Source organism: Phoenix dactylifera, chromosome 5 (assembly GCF_051530095.1).
Source record: "Phoenix dactylifera cultivar Ajwa chromosome 5, Ajwa_hap1_PhDact_Kaust_v1.1, whole genome shotgun sequence".
Classification (NCBI taxonomy): Eukaryota; Viridiplantae; Streptophyta; class Magnoliopsida; order Arecales; family Arecaceae; genus Phoenix; species Phoenix dactylifera.
The window spans coordinates 27547828-27560320 of record NC_143194.1 but is presented as its reverse complement, the minus strand read 5'-3'; positions in this window follow the sequence as shown (position 1 = coordinate 27560320).

The following is a 12493-nucleotide window of genomic DNA, read 5'->3' as shown; positions in this document are numbered from 1 at the left end:
CGTCTCCCTCCGCTCGCCGTCCTGCCATCGTCGGAGAAGAGAGGAAGGGGGAGATCGGGAGAGAAGGAAGGAAAGAGAGGAGGAGGGGAGGAAGCTTCGGGAAGGAGAAGAAAAGAAAAAGGAGAAGAGAAGAGAAGAAAAGAAAAAGGAAAAAAAAAAGAAAAGAAAGAAGAAAAGAAAAAGAAAAAGAAAAGAAAAGAAAGAAAAAGAGAAGAGAAAAGAAAAGAGTGGGTTAACGGGCCGGAATCGGGTTCGGGTCCGAAACCCGTTAAGCCCAATAATAAGAAATTGATTTAGCCAATTGAACCTGAACCCGAGCCTAATTAAATTGGGCTAAGTCTGGACGAGCCCAAACTGCAAATTGGGTCAAATCCGAACCGAATTAAGCCCAAATTGATTTGGGTCCGAACCCAATTAAATTGAGTTAGTTCCAGCAGACCCAATCTGGTTTTAAATCGAACCCCAAAGGCTTCAAATTGGACTTGGGCTAAATCCTTGGATGGGATCCAAGCAAGTAAATTCATAATATGATGAACTAAGAGATTTTATAATAAATAAATAGGGAATAATGTAATCCCTATTATGTTGTTTTAGGTGATTAAGGATTTGTCACCTGGACTTGAGCAATTTGGAAAGCAAATTGATGTAAGTAATCTGTCTTAATCCTATCGTAGATCTTGTATTACGTTTTATAAGATGAACCAGTGTTTTTCATACAATTCGAATTGTATGCATGATTAGTGAAGAATGTAAGTAACCTGTTCTAATCCTATTATAGATCATGTCATGTTATTAATGTTTTCCTAAGCATTTATTTTAAGTACATATGTTTCATGCATGATATGTTACAATGCATAAGTAACTTGCATGATCCCAGAAGCTATGGCTATGTATGCAACCTGATGATATTGATATTTTAATCATGCATGTAAGTTTATAAAGTCTTAGCTAGCCCCAGAGGCACTATAATGGGCTCAAAGATGCTACTGAGAATGACTGAGCCGCCAGTGGCTGAATAGTAACTGAGCTGCCCCGCCAGTGGCTGAATAGTAACTGAGCCTGCCCCGCCAGTGGCTGAATTGGAATTGGGCCTGCCCCGCCAGTGGCTGAATAGTAACTGAGCTGCCCCGCCAGTGGCTGAATAGTAACTGAGCTGGCCCCGCCAGTGGTCGAGTCTGACTTCGCAGTAGCATCCGAGAGAATGGACCACGGCATGCCGGGGCACGGTTTCATATGCATATATTATGAAAATTGTTGTGATTTGCACTACTGCTTTGTTTAAATCGCATACTTATTATGCCATGATGATTATTAGATAAACATGCATGTCAGCTTCTCAAAACCCTGATTTACATGTTTAGTCTACTGGTTGATCCGGTAGGATTATGCAGGATTACTTACTGAGCCGTGTAGCTCATATCCGTTTATTTACTTTTTTCTTTCAGATCCTCACCACTGATAGCTGCCAGAGACACGTTAATTTGGTATTAGCGCTTCTTTCTTTTGGGGTAAAGCAAGTATATACTTTTGTGTATATAAACTACGTAGAAGCTCTATATTTGGGTACTGACCAGCATGTTGTACTAGATGAATACACATGAAAAGATTTGGTTGGTTTGACTACCCTATTTCCCAGGTATGAGGCTGCGTGCTATTGTGGGCGGTAGTCGGCAATAGCACGGCCGTGTCACGGATCCGGATCCGGGGCGTGACATTTTAGTGGTATCAGAGCAATAGGTTAACCATGAGTAAAAATTTTAAGCTTTAATAAGGAAATGGGTAGTTAAGTCTCATTTAGTGAGATTCCGCATAACCGGAAAGGAAAGAAAAGATTTTATTGGTCGTATCATCGGTCAGTCACGAAAATTGCTTGACATAAATATTTTGATAGACGACAATGAGCAACAAAAAGAAAGAAGTTAAGGCTAATACAAAATCATTCTCGGGGCATGATTGTGACAGGTATGATATCAGAGTTTAAGATTTAAGACTACTAAGGATTTTGGTGTTTTGAATCAGAATGCTAACGAGCCATGCCAAAATAAGAAAAAGCTATTTTGGAGATTTCTCGACGGAATAATTTGTATTTTGGATTATGATTAAAGTATATTTTGACTAATATTAAGTGGAGTACCAGCTATGGAATATTAAAGTACATGGTGATTATTTGTGTATTAGTATATAGGTGATTTTGGAAGTTTAACTTGATACCGGATACTGTGGATAATACTTCTAGTTTGAAGTTAATTATTTTGATGGCAAGATAGGGTTCATTCATAAGTTGTTTAAGGCTTGGACAAGGAAAGCTTTTATATTCTTCGAGGTTAAAATCGGTATGACAATTATGCATGAAACTATTGTATAGAAAGAAAATATATCTGAGAATGACATTTAAGAGTTTCTCCTTTGTTTACTTGGAATGTGACATATTAGATCTTTTCAAATTACAATGCAAGATTGGTATTTTGATTGAAAGTCATTTAGTAAATTCTGGGATAATTTCCAATCTTGAAGAATATTTTTGGCTCATTTTATATGAATGAAGTTGCTGAAAATGTAAAATTTATTTAAAGCATCGTTACTTATTTAAGGGGATCTTATGTTGGGATACCCTTTCTGTACTCGTTCATGAAAAGGTAAAAGGAAGTTCTAGCTAAGTAACATATGATCTAGATGGAGGAAAGATTTGAAGTGCAAATACATATGAAGGATTAAATAGTTCTGTTGGTAGACAAATAGTATGGCGATCAAAAGTTATTAATGAATTCAAAAAAAAAAAAAAAAAAATTGATGTTTTGAATCAGAGTGCGCAGCGAAAACATAGTGGGCTGAATTAGTTCTCTAAGTTGGTCTGTAGTATTATTCCATTGATTCGGAAAGTTGTAATAATAAAAGATTTGATCTGTTTTCTTCTGTAGTAGGATTTTCCTTGATAAATGAAAAGAAAATGATCGGATTTTTTGGGATATCGCTGTGCTACCTTAAATTCTCCAGTTTTATGTCATGCTAAGAAATTCTTAGCATCTCGAGACTAGAATTAACGGATCATCAATTTTGATCTCAGATCTGGAATATGCTGATATAAACCTCCATCCTCCTAAACTTGAAGCTTGAGTTTCTTTAATTAATATCAACCCTCCATCTGATTGAAAGAAATTAAGGTTGTCAATTGACTTTGATGAATAACTATCAAGGGTGGATTGAAGTTGTTTATGATCTAATCTTGTGATAGATCGGGTAATCGAGAGCAGTTGATACTTGGACAAAGAAACTTGATCTTCTTATTCAGAATTAAGATGTTGATTCTATGAATAATCTGGAGAGAGAGCTATATAATTTCACCAGTGAGTTTTTTCTACTGTGGCAATTCCTGGAAGATTTTGAGCATCTTAAATTTAGTATTAACGGATGGATGGTGCCTTGGTTGGGCTTAGACCTGAAATGTTCCCTACTCCTAGCTATGACATCTTCGATCTACCTATCTAAAAGGGGTTTGAAGTTTTGCTAGGGATCAAGTTTTGAGGTGCCATGAATTTGCCAAAATCTTATCAGCAAGCATTTTAAGGGAGACTAACCGAGAACTAGAGGATGACTCAATGGTTGACTACTTTTGAAAACCAGAACCTAGGGTATGTTTAATTTCGAGGACGAAATTTATTTTAAGGGGGGTAGGATGTAATGTCCGGGCCCAGAACCTACTAGGCCCAATAAGAAATGGGCCCAGTTAAGGGTTGGGCCCAAATTCCACTGTGGGCAGTGCTGTATAAGGATTGAAATAAAAAAATATAAAAACGAAGGGATAAGACCGACAGGGAGGGGTGACCCTCACCCCTGCTGACAGCCGCTGCCGGCGCGCCGGAGACAAGGGGGGCGGCGGCCAGTCCCGAGGTATGGAGGAATGGAGAGGGAAGGGACCTCTCAGAGGGGGTCTCATCCTTAAACAGTCCTTTAAGCCTATGCCGGCAACCCCAAAATGACAGACCCCCTAAACACCGAACGAGAGAAAGAGAGAGAGCCCGGAAGCTCCAAGAGGAAGGAGGAACCCCTAAGTCGGCAGAGGTGTTGGAGAGGAGGCACCGCAGGTCATCCCCGGAAATGGTAAGCTCCTGTTACCAAAATAAAAATAGAGGAGGGACTCCATGGACCTCAGTTGCAGTCACTGCCGGCTCTCGGTAGGGGGCTGCAGTCGGCCGGAGTCCATTCCCCTTCTTCTTCTTCAGTGGGATAGGGGGTCTCAGTGAAGAAGAAGAAGGGAGGAAAGAAAAGAAAATGAAAGAAAGAAGAAGAAGGAGAGAGGGAAGAGGGGACTCACCCGTGTGTGGCCGCGGGCATCGGCCGCAGGCGCGGTCGTGGGCTCAGCCGCAGGCGCGGCTGTGGACGCCGCGAGCTCGGCCGTGGCACTGCCGACTGTGGCTCGGCCCTCCCAAAACCCCCTTCTTCCTTCACAGGGGAAGAATGGAGAGAGGAAGAGAGAGGGTTTGGGAGTGAGAGAGAGAGAGAATAGGGGGTGGTGCCGGAGGGAAGGACCAAAGAAAAGAAAGAAAGAAAGAAAGAGAGAGGAGGAAGAGGCCGTAGATCCGGCCGGAGGAGAAGAAGAAGACCGGAGGACCGGCCGAAATGGCTAGGGCTTCCGATCGGAACCAAGGAGAGAGAGAGAAAGGAGAGGAGGAGGGGACTTGCCGTGTACGGCCGTGAGCGTCGCCGGTGCGGGCTCGGCCGGGGAAGCCGAGAGCTCGGCCGCGGGCTCGGCCGGGGAAGCCAAGAGCTCGGCCGCGGGCTCGGCCGGGGAGGCCGCGGGGCTTGGCCGCGGACGCCGCCGGTCGTGGGCCGTCTCCCTCCGCTCGCCATCCTCCCCTCCGCTCGCCGTCCTGCCATCGTCGGAGAAGAGAGGAAGGGGGAGATCGGGAGAGAAGGAAGGAAAGAGAGGAGGAGGGGAGGAAGCTTCGGGAAGGAGAAGAAAAGAAAAAGGAGAAGAGAAGAGAAGAAAAGAAAAAGGAAAAAAAAAAGAAAAGAAAGAAGAAAAGAAAAAGAAAAAGAAAAGAAAAGAAAGAAAAAGAGAAGAGAAAAGAAAAGAGTGGGTTAACGGGCCGGAATCGGGTTCGGGTCCGAAACCCGTTAAGCCCAATAATAAGAAATTGATTTAGCCAATTGAACCTGAACCCGAGCCTAATTAAATTGGGCTAAGTCTGGACGAGCCCAAACTGCAAATTGGGTCAAATCCGAACCGAATTAAGCCCAAATTGATTTGGGTCCGAACCCAATTAAATTGAGTTAGTTCCAGCAGACCCAATCTGGTTTTAAATCGAACCCCAAAGGCTTCAAATTGGACTTGGGCTAAATCCTTGGATGGGATCCAAGCAAGTAAATTCATAATATGATGAACTAAGAGATTTTATAATAAATAAATAGGGAATAATGTAATCCCTATTATGTTGTTTTAGGTGATTAAGGATTTGTCACCTGGACTTGAGCAATTTGGAAAGCGAATTGATGTAAGTAATCTGTCTTAATCCTATCGTAGATCTTGTATTACGTTTTATAAGATGAACCAGTGTTTTTCATACAATTCGAATTGTATGCATGATTAGTGAAGAATGTAAGTAACCTGTTCTAATCCTATTATAGATCATGTCATGTTATTAATGTTTTCCTAAGCATTTATTTTAAGTACATATGTTTCATGCATGATATGTTACAATGCATAAGTAACTTGCATGATCCCAGAAGCTATGGCTATGTATGCAACCTGATGATATTGATATTTTAATCATGCATGTAAGTTTATAAAGTCTTAGCTAGCCCCAGAGGCACTATAATGGGCTCAAAGATGCTACTGAGAATGACTGAGCCGCCAGTGGCTGAATAGTAACTGAGCTGCCCCGCCAGTGGCTGAATAGTAACTGAGCCTGCCCCGCCAGTGGCTGAATTGGAATTGGGCCTGCCCCGCCAGTGGCTGAATAGTAACTGAGCTGCCCCGCCAGTGGCTGAATAGTAACTGAGCTGGCCCCGCCAGTGGTCGAGTCTGACTTCGCAGTAGCATCCGAGAGAATGGACCACGGCATGCCGGGGCACGGTTTCATATGCATATATTATGAAAATTGTTGTGATTTGCACTACTGCTTTGTTTAAATCGCATACTTATTATGCCATGATGATTATTAGATAAACATGCATGTCAGCTTCTCAAAACCCTGATTTACATGTTTAGTCTACTGGTTGATCCGGTAGGATTATGCAGGATTACTTACTGAGCCGTGTAGCTCATATCCGTTTATTTACTTTTTTCTTTCAGATCCTCACCACTGATAGCTGCCAGAGACACGTTAATTTGGTATTAGCGCTTCTTTCTTTTGGGGTAAAGCAAGTATATACTTTTGTGTATATAAACTACGTAGAAGCTCTGTATTTGGGTACTGACCAGCATGTTGTACTAGATGAATACACATGAAAAGATTTGGTTGGTTTGACTACCCTATTTCCCAGGTATGAGGCTGCGTGCTATTGTGGGCGGTAGTCGGCAATAGCACGGCCGTGTCACGGATCCGGATCCGGGGCGTGACAAAATCAATCCTAGCATGAAGAAAAGAGAGGCAACTTAAAGAGACGTATTTGATGTCACCCTCGTCCCCTCATGCTATAAAGTTAGGCATAACTTGTACATGGATCAACGAGATGGCTATCGTTCTTTTGAAGTTGTTATAGTGGAAATTATTGGTTGCTGTTTAATTAAATTCTGATTCTATTTAATTAGAACCCACATTTTAACAAGTATCATTTGTAAATTCTGATGATCGCAAGGGCATTAAGGTAATTTTGCAGCAGTGAAGGATTATCTTAATAGGGGATGACTCTTCACGAGTGTAACCATATGCGGGCCTGCGGCGTTTGATCCCTGGAGAGGGCTATAAATAGACTTCTTCTTTAATACATGCATTAAGAGCTCTCTCTCAACAAAATCCTTCGTTAATCTCTGTCCAGATTAGAGCTAATCTCGGTTGATCGCGCCGATCAGATTGCACACATATCGAAGTTTCAAAATGGATTTAGAGAGTCAAAGTATGATTTATGATTTATTAAGATTTAATTATTCCATCAGAAATATGAATGAGGTCTACTAGCTGTGAACACAATATTCTACGTGTTCAATGCAAGTCATTGTGGACCCGTGAATAAGTTCTTTGGGACAATATCATACAACCCGTCACCCTCGCACATATGCCCCACTTTTTTTTTCCATTCTACTATCAGAGGTCTAACAAATGCACATGATGCGGGGATGGGTGCCATCCAGAGCAAAGCCTTTGATTTCAGTAACGTATATATATATATATATATGTTGCCGCCAGATAAAGTATTGGTTACAAGATCTAAAATAACTTTTGAAAAGAATCAAGTTTGAGAAGGTCATTCCCTACCAATGAATTCCACACCTTATATTAATGATGATATTAGCATTCATAGCATGGATGAAGAGATAAGCCATGTAATGTATCAGTTATCATGTATTATTCGTTTTTTTTTCCTCCTCTTTTTTGTGCTCTAAGTCGAAAGATATAGTATTTATGTAATGATTTCTTATTGATATATATATATATATATATATATATATATATATATATATATATATATATATATATAAGAAATAGGGAGGAATGCTACCATCCAGGTTCAAAATCAAGACCTTCTTGGCGCGAAAATGGCGCCAATTAGTTAACCTAGTTACCTTGACTACATATTTTTTTTAAAAAAAAACACATCTCAGAAATGATAAGACTTTTATATTTTTATATGGGAATATATTTTTAAACTATCTTTTGATCAGTTTTAATCAAAAATGAGTTTGATCTTTCTGGTCCTGTATCTGATCATGCAGCTGCATGAAGGGTTTGAGACTAATGCGTGCCCATCGACCACCACAAGTTTCAGGTCTTGGTCATATTTAATTTTGTTCAGATAGATCAAGCCCATTTATCCATTATTTATGGTTGGCTTAGGGATGATACCTTCTTAGCCTCCTAAAGGTCGCAAGACTGGTGTTTGAGTGTCTCCAAAAGGACAATCAAAAAAAGAAAAAGAAAAAGAAAAAAAGGGTGTTCTCAAAAGAGCTAGTTGACCCTTCAATTACCTTCTTTAAATTAGAAGACAGATGACCCTTCTCGCGTGGAATCTTGCATATCTCTTGCATCATTACTTGCACTTATTTGCCAAGGTATCCCACCTTTCAAAGATCTATAACATTAAATAAAGTGTCACAAATAAAATTCAAAAGGGCCACATCGGACTAGACGTAACGTAGTAATATACTAATATATATACTCCATAAGCTCTCTTACGTCAAGCTGCATGCCCATCTTTCTCTATTCAACTCTTTATATCAGCATGCCCTGAGTCATGCCTGGAGTTGGAATGCAAACAAGCGGCTCCGCTCGCCGCCTCCATGGCATAAATAAATATTCAAAAAGAGGGTCGCCTCGTTTGCATCATTTCTTCTTTTAAAAAGGGTGTTTACTTAAATATTAATGATAAATACCATCACTTCATCCTTGCATGCTCTTCTGGTCTTGGAGCCCACATTTGCAAGTCAATCTTCCAAGGCCATCCAAGTCCTAGCTTGTATTCTGACCCGGGCTAATTGGTCTGGAGAAAAAGAAAATAAATCCACAGAGATCATTTTTTCTTTTTTTCCCTCCCACATCATTCAAGCTGTTGAGGTGTTGGGTTGATATAGACGGTACCCAAATTGGATATCCAATTCATAAATCCAGTAAAAAATTCAGCCCAATTCTGCTGAATTTTCCAAATAGACCTTTAAATGTAGGGCAAGTTTTAATATATCAACTTTAGATGGTATCAGTCGTAGCTTCATTTGAATATTATGTGCTTTCATCCTAGTTTAGTTTCTTCTCCTCCAAACTATTCATCAGCGGCTATCCAAGGAGAACTGTCGTAATTGTGCTAAAGACCCTCCCAAGAATTACAAATTAAAAACAACTCACGATGAGCCTTTTTTTTTTTTTTTTGCCAATCAAGTTACAGGATTTTCCTATATCCATCACTAAAGACTTTAAGGCATCAAGAAGTGCTAGCCACTGTGATTTTAAATCCAGCCGAACGAAAGACATCCCAGCCATCCCATCTCGTTCATGTGATAAAATGTGAATAGGATAAGGTAGGACTCCAAAACCCATCCATGCAGCAAAGAAAAAAAAAAAGAAAGAAAGAAAAGAAAGAACGAAGAAATTAAAAAAAAAAAAATGGGAGGGGGGGGGGGGAGGGGGGAAGAAAGTGAGAAGAAAAAAAAAGCTACGGACGAAGAATGAAAAAGGAATTTAAAAAAAAAAAGAAAGGAGGAAGAAAAGAAAAAATAAAGGAATGAAAGAAAGAAGAAATGAAAAAAAAAATAAATAGATAAAAAAATAATAGTAACAATACTAATGATAGCAATAATATTAATGAAAGTAACAATAGTAATGATGCCAACAATAGTAATGATACCAACAATAGTAGTGATAGCAATACTAATAATAAAAATAAATACTAATAATATTAATAATAGTCATAATACTAATAATAGTAATAATACTAATAATAGCAATGATACTAATAATATAATACTAATTATAGCAATAATAATATCAATAATATTAATAATAGCAATGAATACTAATAATAGGAATAATACTAATAATAGTGACAATACTAATAATAGTGACAATATATAGTAATAATAGTAATAATACTAATAATAGCACTAATAGTAATGTTTACAGTTTATATTATGCCCGCACCTAGGATATACTGGGCGGCTCAAACCCAGGATAAAATCCTAGGCAGCTCAAACCCAAGATAAAATTCTTTGCACCTAACTATTAACTGATCACTTAATAATAGTGATAATACTAATAATAATAGCTTAGCTTGTTTTAGTTGAGATACCCTTTTACCTTCAGAGTCCTTATGGACTATCTCGCCCGCATCCTTTTTTCTCCAGAAGGATCGTTTCAATCCTTTCTGTCTGCTTCCCTATTGATCTGATAGTTATATTTGTGAAGTTTTGCTGCTCCACAATCTACTTCAGATGCTCGACTTTGATATTTTAATTTAGTCCTTTAGTGATCACCTTCAAAGGACTAGCCCGTACTACTGTTTGTATGGTTTCGAAGGGGGGATGTACAGATTCTACTTCAGCTCCCCTAGCTATCTTCCATGTGTTTGAGAGACATTTAATTACGGTTGTTTGTAGATCTCGACTATAAGCCCATCCAAGGATTTGCTTTCGTACCAGTCAAAGAAAAGGATATTTCCTTCTTCTGCCTCCATTTGTCTGTAGTACAATCCTTTGAAGAACCATTCCCTCTTTTCTTTGTTGGCCTCAGAGTTAAAAGTCCTTCCTTAATAATTCTTTATCAATTTGAAATTATTCTAACTCAATGACATTTGCCTCGAATTCTGAGATTGAGGGTTCGTAGCTTTCTACATAGGTAGTGTAAACAATATTGGAGGGTTTTAGATGACTCCTTTCTTTTTCTGTCATTGGTACTAAGGAAGTAGAAAATCTTTTGTCCAAAGTAATTCTTTTACTGATCGAGAAATATATTTTTATGTCACTATCTGGCATTTCAATTCTGAGCCTTCTTTGGGTCTACTGCTTGAGTCAACGTCCATTTTTCAAAAAGAGAGAAATCTTCCTACTTAAGTCGTTTCTGCGTAATATAATTATTTTTAGGGTTAGCCATGAATGGTATTGTTGGCTCATCATGGCTTTGTAGTGGACTCTATAGGTCACAGCTGCATTTTCTGTTCCTGCCTTTCATCTCATAGCCTAATGTATGCGGGTTCAATATTAAGCAATCTAAAATATTGGGATCAGTTAATGATATTGAGAAGTCAAGAATGGTATTAAAGAAGATCGGTCCTTCACTTGGGCTGGCTTCTATAAGACCTAAGAGAGTTAGAAAACTTCAGATTTCTGCAGTCTCTTAGGCATCCAAGGACGGGTGTATTAAGACCTTTTCTGGTTAGAGGTCTTACTGCTACCTGTAGCAATCCTATGTGAAGGTGGTAATATTTTGACTGAGATCGGACCTCATTTAAATCTTTTGATCCTAGAAGGTGAATTGTCTTTTGAGTTGTGTCTATAAATTGGGTCTTCCCTATATTTTAATATAATAATTAGCTCTAGATAGGAAGCTACCCTTATAATATATTTCTTTTACATATATTTTTTGTATTTTTCAGTTTTCAAATGTTTCAAAGCATATAGAGTGAGATTTTTTTTTACAGACATGGTCCTAATATATGCGGGTTTCTCATGGTTGTCAATCCTAATGTTGCTCTTAGTGCGGAACTTAATGAATCTAGACATGGTTTCGGTTCGTTCCTGATATTCTGGGCAGTGCTCAATCACAGTCTCTAAAAGCCCTTGACACATCCTCTTGACTTAAATGGGTAAAACACGAGACTCGCTACTTCTTCACGTGCCTTTAAGTACCCGGCTTTCTTCTTTGCCACAAAACTAGATATCACTAAAAAGAAAGTAATGAAAGCAGAAATGAAAGGGGAAAAAAAAGGGGAAGGGAAAGAGAGAAGGAAACTGGGATGAAAAAAAAAAGGTATTAATGAAGAATGAAAAGGGAATTAAAAAAAAGAAAGAAAAAAAAAATAGAGGAATGAAAGAAAGAAGAAATGAAAAAGAATAAAAAAAAGAGGGAGAGAGAGATAGAGGTTATCAGGTTATCTATAACGAGGCCACGGGGGCCGGGTGGTGGGTTACTGATATGATGGAGAACATATGCTTGAAATCTTATCCTCCGATCTCGTTATGGCTAAGCCAAGGCTTTTCTGATATGGGTTTGGGTGCTCATGCTCCTATCTTGCCTGCTTCGGATGTTAATTTAAGTAATAAAGATTGGTTCGGTTGGCCTCTCTCTCTCTCTCTCTCTCTCTCTCTCTCTCTCTCTCTCTCTCTATCTATCTATCTATCTATCTATCTATCTCTCTCTCTCTCTCTTTCTGTGGATAGAATTGGGCCTAGTTGAACACATGTTATGCACCTGGGGTTGTCATACTCTCCATATTTCTCCTCTTAAATTGAAAGAGAAGAGAAGATAGATTACCCAGAATAGATGCCATGCCCTTATAAAATGGGTCATGGCTATTTAGTTAGACATCTAGTTAGGAGTTTTTGTGTTATAATGCAAAGTAAAATTTTCAACTATTGAGGCATTATCAACACCCGATATATTTGTTACAAGCAATTGGCTACCTATGTTACATATAGGTGGAATCGAGGTTTTAAATCTTGCTTATGGAACTAGATGCTCCGCTATCCCACCCCCATCTCAAGAATCATTCTAATCAAGTGTAGAAGATACCTTCTATCTCTCTCTTTCTTCATTTTTCTTATTTTTTCTTTTTTTATATCTTTTCTTTTCTTCTTTTTTTTTATTATTTTCCTTCCTTCCTTTTTATTTTCTTCTCTTTGTATTCTTCT